This window comes from Sciurus carolinensis, chromosome 11 (genome assembly GCF_902686445.1).
Source record: "Sciurus carolinensis chromosome 11, mSciCar1.2, whole genome shotgun sequence".
In the NCBI taxonomy this organism is placed as follows: Eukaryota; Metazoa; Chordata; class Mammalia; order Rodentia; family Sciuridae; genus Sciurus; species Sciurus carolinensis.
In genome coordinates this window covers 68,981,284-68,994,612 of record NC_062223.1, presented here as the reverse complement: position 1 = coordinate 68,994,612, position 13,329 = coordinate 68,981,284, and the positions used below count along the sequence as shown (strand labels likewise).

At 45.6% G+C, this 13,329-nt stretch overlaps 1 protein-coding gene across 14 annotated transcripts in view; it reads left to right on the top strand.

The window, feature by feature from the left end:
* The first annotated feature begins 789 nt into the window (after positions 1-789).
* Positions 790-13,329, top strand: part of Ppfibp2 (PPFIA binding protein 2) — a 149,066-nt gene continuing 136,526 nt past the window's right edge. For 8 of the 14 annotated variants that reach the window (XM_047516138.1, XM_047516128.1, XM_047516124.1 and 5 more), the window contains exon 1: positions 790-1,083. The gene's annotated coding sequence lies outside the window, so the exon portion shown is untranslated. The remainder of the gene's footprint in view (positions 1,084-13,329) is intronic. The other 6 variants (XM_047516130.1, XM_047516126.1, XM_047516133.1 and 3 more) reach the window with 3 other exon arrangements.

The window sequence follows — 13,329 nt, the reverse complement described above, 5'->3', positions numbered from 1 at the left end:
AGCAGCCTGTCCGTGTAAACTCAGGCAGGGCAACCAACTAGTGGTGCGACTTCAGGCCGCATACTGGGGGTCGGTGCTGGAATCGGTCTCCAGGGCTCAGAACTCTCGATTCAAGAAACCATTTTTTTTTGTGGTTAGGCATCGCCAAAGCTTTTCTTGGACTTATGGTACCTGACCTTGGTGCTGGGCACAGGAAGTTTTCCTTGTCCTCAGCTATTCGCAAGATCTGGCACAGAATTATCGTTAGCCACCAACCACTAGAGGGACCTCCATCCCAGGTCGCGGGGTTCGAGCACAGTCGGACGTGAGCTTACCAATGTGGGGATGGGATGGGATGGGTGCGGCTCATAAACAAGAAAAGAGGTTCCCCCCAGGCCAACCTCAATTTCCATGGCATCGCTCACAGGGTGAGGAACTCCAGACGTCCCAAGGGTTGCTGTGCTGGGTGTGCCCCTAATAAGGGTTTTCGGTGTTTCCCTCCCTGCAATTCTCGGCACAAGTGTCTTCCTGCTTCTTGGGTTTTATTCCCTGCGTGCTGAGGGGATGCAGAAACCCAGGGGGCCAGGAGGACCAACGCTGAGATCTGCCGGGAGGCCTCCCAGCAGCCGGAAGGGTCCGGGAGGAGGGGGTGGAGCCAACTGGGCGGGGCTCGGGAGGGGCGTGGTCCTCCGAGAGAGGCGGGGCTTGGAGCCGGCACGCGGAGCGCTGCCCAGGGGGCGGGGCCGGTGAGGCAAGTCCCTGGGGAACAGGAACGGCGGCCGGACGGGTCCCCGAGACTGGCTGTGGCGCCCGAGAGGGAGGCTGAGTGACACAGTGGCGGAGTGGCAGAGTGGCGGCCCCAGGAGGGGGTTCCAGGGGTGGGAGAGGGACGCTCAGGGACGAGCCTCCGGCGGGGCCCCCGCCTCCGTCACGTGGGTGCGGGACCCAGCGGCTGCCGGTCGGGCTGCTGGTTGGTCGAACACTTGGTCGGTGGGACGGTGGCCTGTGACTGGGTCCTACGCTCTCATGTTCGGAGGTGGGAGGGGCACAGGAGCGGCCAGCACACCTGATCCGCCCGGAGAGAAGCGGCGGCCCCGCATCCAGGTCAGTGGACTTCCCCCTTGCCCTGGGGCTCGCCGCTATCCGGACCGGGATCCCTCACAGGGGATTGCCGGGGGAACCAGATCCCCTAGGTCCAAAAACCTCACGGGGCGTGGGGTCAGTGCCTCTTTGGGCTGGGGAGGTGTCCCAAGTGAGAGGACGGGAACCCTCCCCTCTTCTCTGGCCAGAAGACTGGGAGGAGGGTATAACTCCTGTGCATTTGCTTGGGATCGCCACCCTACTTTGCTCCAATCCGCAGACAGCCCGCGCTCCCACAGGTGCCAGGATAGTCCTGGAGATGCCGGAGTCGGCGGTTACCTCAGCATGCAGTGTAAACTAGAGCCCAAGTTGGTATGACAGCTTTAATACTGTTCACCCAGGCAAATCTTTGTTTGAAAGAATGTGTGTTTAGATGCAATGCCCAGGCTAAGACCAATGCTATATTGTAATTGCAAAAATGCAGCATGCTTTTCAAAAGACCAAGCCGCTGATTCCCAATAGACTGCGAGATGGGGATGGTCCTTTTTAAAAGTGTACCCTCCTCCCTCCTTGACATGCCAACTCCAGACTGGTAGTTTTCCCTCAGAAGAAAATATGATTACATATTTAAAGAGCAGAGCTTCCAAGATTTGGGAAGGATCAAAACAGTCATTCTAGTCAGTGAAAATCTGATTATATTTTATCTTTTATGGCAGCTGGATATTTGGTAGAGATCTGTCTCCATTTCCATATTTGGTTTGTTGGTCCACTTCCTTTCTTTATATTAATCTCTCCTACCTCTACCCTTGTTTATAAAACAAAACTGTCATGCTTACAAATTTTATGGTGTTTTGTGAAGTCCAATGCACAACTACAGAAAGGTAGTTGTCAGCAGGCATAATTCATCTTCACTCTTTTTATTAGTGGCATAGTCATATATTCACATATTAGTATATTCATATGAATACATTTATATCAGTATAGTCATAGACAATTTGTTTTAAATGTCATCTGATGTAGAAATTATTTCTCTCTTGGGTTTAAAAGAGGCAGCCCATTTGTATTTTGCTTAAATTTATATATAAGTAATTTAGAAGTGAGAGACAAGGGAGATTGATGAGTCTGTCATTATTTCATTATTGTATTCATTATGGATTTTTTTTTTTTTGGTGGTGCTGGGCTCAACCCACGGCCTTGCACATATTAGGCAAGTGTGCTTTACCACTGAACTAAACCCCCATCCCTCATATAACATTAATAGTATTACTTTGAGATTTGGTGATGTGCCAGTTATTAGCTTGTTGCTACTAGGAAAACAAGCTGAGTATCATGGTCTCTTTACTGAAGCAGCTAACACGGATGGGTTCTGTCTGTAAGACTAAGTGGAATAAGATAAATTACATGAAGGAGGTAGGAACAAAGTTGTGGAAATTCCCATCTTTCATCTGAGCATGAAGAATCTGGGATAGTTTTAGGAAGGGGTGGTATAAGTGATGAACCTCAAGGGATTTCTCTGGGGTTTCTGCAGGGGCCGTGAAAGTGGCACAGGCAGGCAAGCTCAGACTAGTGATAAGTGGCCAGAAGTCCAGCCTGGCCGTATGGTGGGTGGTAGACAATAAAGCTGGTAACAAGATGGAACATGGTCCCAACTGGCCAGAAACACCAGGTGCAGAAGTTCAGACTTTGTCTGAAGGCATGGGAGTCAATACATGATTTTAAGCAGCAGATTGACTTATGGTTCTGTGAGCATTTCAAAGTCGAGACTTTGACCCTTGACCCTACTTCCACCTGATACTGAAGAGCCAGTCAGTGTTTTGTGGAGTGAATGGTCAGACAACACTTTAGAGCAGTGCTTCTCAAACTTTAACAAGCCTAAGAATCACTGAAAATCTCCTTCAAATGCAGATTTTGATTGAGTAGTCAGGGGTAGGTCCTGGTGTTCTCCATTTCTAACTTGTTCAGGGGAGGGTGCCTATCACTTCATTATCTGTAGCAAGAATTTATAGTGGTAGTTTGCAAACTGACTATGCCTCTGAATTGCCTGGGGAACTTTAATAACCATTCAGATTAAGTAGGTTTGGGATATTGTTACAAAGTTCCCCCAGGTGATTCTGACAAATGCCTGGTAGGAATGGCTGTAGTGGACTCTGGCAGTGTTTGGGAAGGAATGACAGGAGACTGGCAGACTAATTCAGGGTAGAAGTAATGAACCCTTATTTGGGGCGTAAGAGAGTGATGAAGTTGGGACAGAAGAGACCCTGTAAATATAGAACCTGTAGGACAGGAGACTAAGGAGTGGGAGGTGTCTGTCAGTACACGAGGAGGGAGGAACAATTCTGAGAGAGTTCAGCTTTGGACTTGAGGAATGGTGTGCCCTTTTTACTATTTGGAAGTTGTGTTTTACTTGACCATAAGATATTTTTTCCTGAAATACAAATCTGTTCATGATGCCCTTCTGCTTAAAATCCTCTGGTGGATACTCTAGTGCAAAATATGAGAAGGTAGAGTTATACAAGCACAAGAGACAAGGTATTTAAAAATGTATTAAGTTGTGTAGATTGTGCATCTCCATTCAAGATGTGACACTCAGTCACCATTTGGTGCGGGCACAACTAGGCTAAAACACTTGGTAGCTTTTGTTTTTTCCTGAGTCACTATTTTTCCTGCTTCCTCTTTCCTCAGGGGAGTTCCATTTCCCTTGGACTTTTGTTTTCTAGCATCATGTTTTCATTTAGTGCTTGATGGCACCTATGTGTTGCTATTTTCAAGAATATAGGAAAGGTGAACTGTAGCCTGTAGTCTTTTTTTTTTGGTGGGGGGTGGCAGGTACTGGGGATTGAACTCAGACGTGTTTTATTTCTGAGCCACATCCCCAATCCTTTATATTTTTTATTTTGAGACAGGGTCTCACTAAGTTGCTAAGTTACTGAGGCTAGCCTAGAACTGGTGATCCTCCTGCCTCAGCCTCCCGAGTTGCTGGAATTATACACTCGTACTACCCACCTGGCGATATGATCTCTTAAAGCCAGCTCTGTTGGTCCTTGTGGATCTCCTCAAGGCCTCTTCTTATCTCCCACATATCTGGTAAATAGTCTTCTAAGAAGTGATACCCTAGAGCTATTTGTTGAGCTTTAGGCCCAGACTCCTTATCCTCTCAAAATTCTGGAGGGCTGCTCACTCTGAGGTTTGCCTTTAGCAAATTCATGATTTTTTTTTTTTTTTTTTTGGCCTTAAGGTCATGGGTTTAATACTCTTTGGTAATCCTTGCTTTCATTTCCTGTGTCTCTGTCACATTCATACATACACATGTATGTATACTGAGAGCTGAGCATTCATTGTGCACAGGCTTTTAATCACCCCATTCCATGTTGTGTAGTAATCTTGGCCTCTGAAACTCATCTGTAGACACAGATGGGATGAGATTGCCTCTCTGATAGGATAAAGTATAACATTCTTGTATGACATTCAAGGCAGTGTAGAGGCTGGTCCTAATTTAACTCTCTAGCTGTATCTTCAATGTTCCCCAAACCGAAGAGCTCAATTATTTCTGTTTTCATATGTCTCTCTGCCTTTGCACACACTGTTTCCTCTCCCTGGAAATACCTGTTGTCTCTGCTCTGCAAGGTGGATGAACTGTTCAGGATGCTGATCAAACTTCTTTTTTTAAAAAATATGGTTTTAGTTGTAATGGACACAATACCTTTATTTTATTTATTTTTATGTGGTGTTGAGGATCAAACTCAGTGCCTCACACATTCAAGACAAGTTCTCTACTGCTGAACCACAACCCCAGCCCCGGATCAAACTCTTGAAACCTCCTTACCCTCTTCATTTTACTCTTTGCTTCTAATATATACATATTGCAACAAATTCATATCTCCGCTATGCTACTTAAATCACTTGTGTGCAGGTCTTTCTGTGCTCTGAGTTGCTTCAGCTCTTGTGCATGGCTCAGCACCTCGTAGATGTTCAGGAAGAGTTTGCAGTAGATGTGGACCCCGAACTGGCTGGCTTTGCAGTGTTTTCTTCAATAAAGAAGCAAAGGGGCAATTCATTTTGTGTGAAAGATTAGGGAAAAGGAACAGAAGATGAAAGATTGGGAGGAAGGACAGGCCCAAGGAGTAGGGGGCCCATATGAGTCTTGGGGTGGGATAAGAACATTAACAAAGGAAAGCCTGGGATATCAGGCTGGGGAGAGATCATGAAAAACCTTGAAAACTGGAGCTAAATACTTCAAATTTTATGATATTGGTGACAGGGTTTTTGAGAATGGAGAAGACATGGTGAAAGCTGCGTTTTCAGAGGATTCTGAGCTACAAAGTACAGATTAGAGAGACAGGGAGGAACTTCTTGTGAGGACCAACTATTTGGATAACCCATGGAGGTAGCTTAGGTCTTGAGTCAAGGCAATGGTAGTAGCAATGGAGAGGAGGGAATGGAAGCAAGTGAGCTTGCTAACAGATCCAGTAGATTTGGTGACTACTTGGATTTGAGGGAGAGAGAAAGGAGTCAAAATGGACACTGACATTTTGTTGTAGATTGTTGGGAGAAGAATAAGGCAATTGTTAGCAGCATGAGAGCATGGAAGAACTTCTTGGAAGGGGGAAGGGAAATGATGGTGATTGGTTCCTTTTGGAATCAGAAGGGAATCTTGAGTGGATTCTTGCTTTCCCTTTATATTTTTACCAATGAGGATGTTGAAGCCCAAAACAACCTACCCAAGGACACCCCACCCTTGGTGGCAGAACCCAGGCCTCCTAGCTGTCTGGTTGGGACTTTATCATCTGTAGCACAGTGTTTGGTCAGAGGAATGCTGCCAGAAGGTCCAGATGGAGATTCTATTAGGCAGTGAAAAATGGGAATGAGACCAGATTGGGGTGAAATCAGTCTGCAGAAGAGCTAAGGCTGGAGGCATACAGGTTTTTGACCTGTATATCTGTTGACAGCCAATGCCAATGGGGGCCAAAAGACTCATGAGGCCTTCTGTTTGTCCTGTGGCCTCCCTGCATGTGGGTCTAATGTGGTAGGGAGTGCTTTTATGGTGTCAGAACTCTTCTACTTGTTATGCTCACTGTGGGTACATATAAACTAATTGTGTTTTTCTGTGAATGCAGCCACTCATCAGTTTATGATTTCCATGAAAAGACATAGTCTAAGAATAAAATATCCTTAATCCCGTATAGACTTTAGGGACACATTTGGCTAGTTCATGAGAACTTGCCTGTACAGTGATAGGATGGGGGTAGGAGCAGGAGGTAAGAGTAACAGCTAGCTGGGGGAGGCAACCAGTCGTGAGGACTTCCTCCAACTGGGGTCTGTGTAGGTCAGGGGTCAGAAAACCAGCTGATTGAGTTAAGGCCACACCTGTCAGATGATGAGAGAGAACCTTATCTAGAATCTGCACTGCTGCCAAGAGACTTGGTGGAATTTCCCTCTCCTTCTCACCCCTCCCTTCCACACCTCCCTGCCCAGCCAGGCTCTTCAGCCTTCAACCTCCTAGTACAGTGTCTTGCCTTTACCATGTGCCCTGGCACAGTGGTCACTTCAGTTTACTAAGGCAGAACGGGGTTAATGCATGTGAAACATTGTCACCTGACATGTGGTTGCCAAACAAAAACAAAAGATACAAGAAATACTGGGAGTCCATTTTGAGGGAAAACTTACAGCCTTCTTGACTTTTTTGAGCTATATAGCTGGGCCATTCCTTTTGCTATTTATCTTGTTCTGAGGTGTTGTGTGTGTGTAGAAATAAACCCACACATACACCTCTTACCCCAGTCTGTCCCCACTGCCACCACATTGAAACCAAAGCGTGTGCATGAGTCTGCTCACTCATTGTAAAGTAACGGGGACAGCCATAGATTGCAAACTTGAGTTGCCCAAGACTTAGGAATAATTTATCAAGGTAGGTGAGTGGAAGACCCATTAACAAATCTCTAGTAAGAGATGCTTAGATCCTGCTATAGGGAATAGATCCTACATGGCCTCTCCCTTGGCCTGCAGCTGCTGAGGCATTCCCAGGGAGCTCTGCTTTAGATATAGCTATTTCTTCCTGGGAGTGAGAATAGTATAGCAGGCGATCCTAATCCAAGGGTTTCTCTGCCTGCTTAGGGATAGCCAAAGCTTGGTGAATGTGGAGGGGTTTTCAGTGGGATCAGTCAGAACTGCTGCCTCAGCTCTCCAGGGTAAAGATGTGATTCTACAGCAACTTTTGTACATGGTTGGAATGTACCTATCACATACAGCTGAGCCTTTCAGGCTGGACAGGGACTGCTGTGAGCCAGAGGGCCACTCCTGTGACTGCACTAGGTATCCCAAGAAGTCCTAGAAAATTTCTGCAACTTTTCCCTTGCAGAAAGACCCAGAAGCTCTGACAGAAGGAACCCAATGTTTGACAGGTGGTGTGAGAGTGTGTGTGTGTGTGTGTGTGTGTGTGTGAGAGAGAGAGAGAGAGAGAGAGATGAGAGAGAGAGAGAGAGAGAGAGAGACAGAGAGAGAGACAGAGAGTTCTGTAGAAGCCAAGAGGTCTGTTGTAGAGACTAAAAGAACAGAAAAGGTCAGAGCCACAACTCAAACCAAGAAGACCTTGCTTATATACAGGACAACTCTCTCAGGGGCAATAAGTTTTTTCTTCCAACACAAGTCCTTGTTGCCCCTAGATCACAGAGTTTTTTGTGTGAATAGCTAGCTCCTGCTGAACTGCTTCATGAAGGTATCAGAGGTAGAGGAGGGGACTCACAGAAGGGAGGATGAGAGTAGAACTTCTAGCTGTGGTAACTTTGACAAAGGGCTTGTCTCATGAGGTAGGAGTAGTGTTATTACCATTTTATGGGAAGGAAACAGATTTTGTGTGTGTGTGTGTGTGTGTGTGCCGCGCGCACACTTGTGCACTGGGAATCAAACCAGGGCCTTGTGCATGCAAGGCACTTTACCACTGAGCTCTACCCCCAATCTTGGGAAACAGATTTCTAAAGGTTCCGGAGTATTGACTTAATTTTATTTATTGGTCCATATGGATGTGCTTGGGGGTGGGGGAGCGAAAGGAGGTACATAAATGCTGAACTATATGGACTTGGAATGACAGGACTGTTTTCACACTGGGATGTGTGGCATCAAGCTTAGTGTTCAAAACTTCAAGTTTTTTTTGAGAAACGAACAGGCAAGGAAGGGAGGGTAAGGGAGAGTGGAGTGGCATGGAAAGAGAAGTTAGAATGCGATTTTGGGTGGACTGGCAAGTTCCTATCATTCAACATTTTGCCAGGGTCAGGAATAGTTCTTGGCTCTGACACCTGACCTTGACTGGATGTCATGAAAAGTTTTATTACATAAGCTCTTCCTGCAACCAGCCAAGACATCTGGTTCTTTAATGAATACTGCTCACCTGGTAACAGCAATAACAGCCCTGTGTGTATCTGTCTAGGGTTTCACTGCTCAGGCTCACTAGTGCTGCATAATGCCCCAGGCAGGGATTATTGTCCTGCTCCTGGAAATAAGGAAACTGACTCCTGCCCACCCCGCCTCCCTATTCCTTCATGATAGGCAGCAAGTTCTCTCCATCATGAGATCTTGGCCTCCCTGACCCCGAGGACCCTGGTAACTCTAGAATGGGTGCTTTGAATCAGACAGTTCTCATTGAAACTCCAACTCTACACAGGTTTGCTGTTGCTAATTTGAGCAAGTCTCTACCTCTCTGAGTCTTAAGTTCCTCCTCTGTTTAATGGGTTAAGATAATAGGCCTACCTTGTTGTGAAGATTAATGAGATGATGCAATAGTGTTGACTATAGTTCTTGGCACATTACATTCATATGGTATTATTGTCATTATTTTCTCTTTTCAGGAAGCCAAAGAAAATACTTTGTCAAAAGGAGTGGTTTGCATCATCCAGAGGGCTTATGCTGATATTTCAGGGGAATAGTATTCTCTAGGTCTCTAGGTGTGACACAGAAGGGCAGTCCTGGTGGGATGTGAACAGAAAGTCCAGGAGGCATAAGTGCATGGCAAGGTAGGTAGGTCTGGTTTCAGATAGCTGGTAACCAATCTACAGGACAAGGACTGCACACACAGTTTAGAGCCCAAACCAGCTCAATGAGACGTGGCAGGGTAAGTGCAAAGTCCTGCCCTTAGGCTCCCAAACTCAATTTGTGTGTCTTACTTGTCCATGTGGAAAAGCTCACATGAATTTGCTTAGACTGGCTACATTAGTAGAAATCCTGAGTTCAGAGCTGGGTAATGGACCTTCATCCCTGCATTGGCCAAGACTGGCCACACCTGGAGGCATGCGGATGGGGTCCCCAAAAGCTGCAAAGCCAGGGTCCTTGTCCTGCAAGCTTTGGAGAACCTCAGTTAGATAGGAAGATACAGGGATGTGATTACTCTTTTTGGATGGGTACGGGAGCTACTATGTTCCCACAATTCTCAGAATGCAGACTTGAGGGGCCATGGTAGTGATGGTAGAGGGAGGTAAAGAGGAGGCAGATAAACCAGGACTGGTGTGCACATCCATGATCCCAGCTATTCTGGAGGCTGAGGCGGGAGGATTGCAAGTTCAAGACCAGCCTGGGCACTTAATGAGACCCTGTCTTAAAATAAAATAAAATGGGCTGAGGATGCAGCTCAGTTGGTAGTGTGTCCCTGGGTTCAATCTCCAGTACCACACACACACACACAAACAAACAAACAAACAAACAAACAAAAAAAAAAAGAGGCAGATATTTGATTGAAATCGTGTAAGAAACTCAAACTTATCTCTAAGACCAAGCATCTCTCTTAGAGCATGTATTGGAGTCCATCTGAAAAAGGGTATTTATTGTCCAAGTGGTATTGAATAGAGAGGAGTTCATGAAATGAAATAAAGAGAGGCAGGTTGTGCTGAAAGGTCAAAGGACTAACTAAAAGGACTTGCAATATTTGATAGTAGGTTTTGTGGATCAACTAACTGAGACCAAGTCCTAAGGAGTTAGAACCAGAGAACCAAAGATATACTGTTAGGGCAGGTGGGGGTTTTTGTGTGAAGGAAGATGAGAATATGCAAGGATCCCTCCCTGGTCAATGAAATATTTGAGTTAAGGACATAGAAGTCTCTTATATAAATGAACAAATGGATAAAGATATAATGAGTTTAGCTAGATTTTTCCCAGTTGTTAAAAGTTGAACAAAGAAGTTGGAACTAAGGCAACAGGATGGGCAGGGGGGGTCTTTAATGCTAAACTAAGAAGCTGGACTTTATCCTGTTGATGGTGGGGAGTAGTTAGTGACTTCTGAGCAGAGATGACTTTCAGCACATGTAGGAGTGAGGGTGAGAGGCTAGGGAAGGGCAACCTTAAAGCTGTGCAGAAGCTTCTCTATCCCAGCTTGTAGGAGGAACATCCCACTTAATAACAGGGGTAGGGAAAGAGGAAAGGCTTCAAGGACATGCCTTTGTGAACTGAAATTCTGAGGCCGTAATCCACAGGAAGTGATGTACACCATATATTCTCTATTGGTGCCTCTCTTGGCCTAACCACCTGACTAGAAAATGAAGGCTTTTTCTTTCCCACGAGTCATTCTGTGATGACTGTGAGAACACAGCATCCTGGGACCCAGAGAACAAGGGCATATGGTCTCAGGTACTGAGCTTCCAGCATCCAAGAGGGTACGCTAGGTGTAAGGGAAAGGAGTCGATGTGATTTGAGGCACTGGGCTCCCAGCATCTAATGGTTAATGGTGGTTATAGAAGAGAGTGATCCAGGAGAACATTGACCACAATACTGGGAAGTTTGTCTACAACATGGACCACAGAATAAGTTCCAGCCCTAAGAGAAGGCAGGGGAGTCTATGGGCACCAGGGCTTTATTCTAGTGGGATGAGGTTTCGGGTGGGGTTTGGTAGATGGGAAGGTGGAGAATGCTGTGGTTAAGTAACATGGGTGCCTGAGTGCCATGATATCCTGGTTTGGGTGCATATCATGGCTGTACAAAATGGTAGGGAGGAGATGGCAGCCCCGAGTCAGAACTAACCCCTGGGTTTGGGAAAACTTCACCCTGTTAGAAGCATAGGCAGAACATAATTCCTAAGTACTTTGGAATCAGTAGGCTCATATTCTCACTATTTCAGTCACTAAATAATTTTCAAACCCTCCTCTTCTCTGAGAACTGTGGTAGTGGCAACATGAGATGAGTAAAAGATGACCCCTGCTTGAATGGAACCTAAGGACTGTATCCCTCACTCAAATCAAGCCATAATAAACACTAAGAAAAAAAGAGTATTTAGAAAAAAGAGGTTGGTGAGCAGGTGTCTTGATAGACAGACAGGAACTCTGTGGAGGTGAATGGAATTCTTGGCAGAGGGAACAGAAATGTGCAAAGGCTTGGGGACTGGAAATTAAGGGGCATGTGTGAAAACAGTCAGTGGTTAGGTTGGCTAGAACTAGGAGTGAATGAGGTTTAGTAGGGCACCAGAGATTGACCATTATCATTTATTATAAAATCTTCACCATGCCTCAGGCTTTGAGTAGAGTCTGTGCTTCATCTCCTAGCAGCCTTTCAGGACTTAGTTCAGGAGGCTCCATGAGGATGCAGGAGTTTTCCAAGCTTTCCTAGCTGGTAAGTGACTGAGTCTACTTGACCTCAACTTGTGTTCTTTTGCCTGTAGTTTCATCACATTCAGAGTCCAGATTATACACAGTCTGTTACATGGGAAAACTTATTTTTATCATGATGAGAAAGGAGATGGTCAGTGAACATGCATTAGACTACATTAACCTTTGAGAAACACTTGGTGGATGTGACCAGATTGTCACAGAGCACATCCTGTCCCCAGTTAATATATGTGGACATATATATTTTTTAGGTAAATCTCTAAAACAGTAGGAAGTTGCATAGATTTTAATGGGATCTAGAAACTATTAATACCTGACTGCTATAGGCAATTTCTGAATTCTGAGCTAAATTCCTCTGTTTTTTCCCACTCAAAAAGTATATTAAAATGGGACAAGACAACCCCAGTTTTCTCTAATTATACAAAAATTTCCTCAGCTTTAGCTACTTTATCTTTAGTAACAAATCATAACCAATCTCACCTGTTCATAACCCCAGGATGTCATCCCTAAAGGATGTTTGGCAAAAGTGGTACTCGAGAATGGGTTGGAAGGGTTGGGTGAAGGATGAGAATCAAAGAAATCTGGGCAGTAAATAACCCAGGTGGGGATGTGGGGGTGGAGAGGAGGGACTGACATGGTTCAGTAAGCATTTGCTGTGAGCCTGCCCATGCGGGGGTGTGGAGTAGGTACTGGGACATCTGTATGAAAGGACAGCATTGTTTCCATGGTAGGCATGTTCAGACTTGAGCAGGTGGGTGTTGGTGGGGCCTGCCTGCTCAAGGCATCCTGTATCCTATAGGGTCCAGCCAATCCTTATGCTTGATCAGGTACCCTGAACCCTGTCCTCTGTGCAGCTTGTCTCTCCTCCTGGAACTCAAACCCAGACCTGGAACTCAAAAACCAGACCTTGCCCTGGTAGCTTCACCTATCTTCTGTCCTCAGAGTGGTCCTGAATCCTTTAGGCTTCCTAATGGGAAGTTTTTCCTTGGCTCAGAAAGTTTGAGAGATTCACCTGGGCAGGCAGTAATAACCATGGAGAAAATACAATGACGATTGAGAGAGAAGATTAGGTGATGTCTGGGCTCTCATGACTTGAGATCTCATGTTAATAGGGGACATCAGAGGGCAGAAAGCTGTACTCTGTGATTAGCTGCTAATAAAGAACACTTTAAAAACTGTTAAGGGCTTCCCCAGTGTCACAAATGCTGTCCTCAAATGTCATGATTACTTATATTTAAAATAGAATTTTAACTCAAGTGCCAATTGAATAAGGAATGGTATTCATGAGAAGGATCTTATGTACTACATGAGAACTGCATCTCATTAATCACTGTTACACACTGTGTATGGAAACTTTCCCTAAGTAACTCCTAGAGTGATTGATTGGTGTCCCTCTAAGAGTATGGTGTACACTAAGTGCAATGGGAGGCCTCTCTGTGACCCAGGTGGCAACTCAGCCATCCTCTTAAGGTCAGGGACTTGCTACTACTAGGCTGAAACCAGCCATGAATGTGGTCAGGACTTGGCAATTTGCCTTCCTGACCTCATAAAGACCAGCTTTGGTTTTAGTTCTGTGTTGGAGGCCTCCCAGATCTATTTCCCCAGCAATGACTTCTCTGTCAGGTGCCTGTCTTCAGATAGCCCCAAGCATCATCATCTTGGCCTACTCACTGTCCCTAAGCAGTGCCACCTG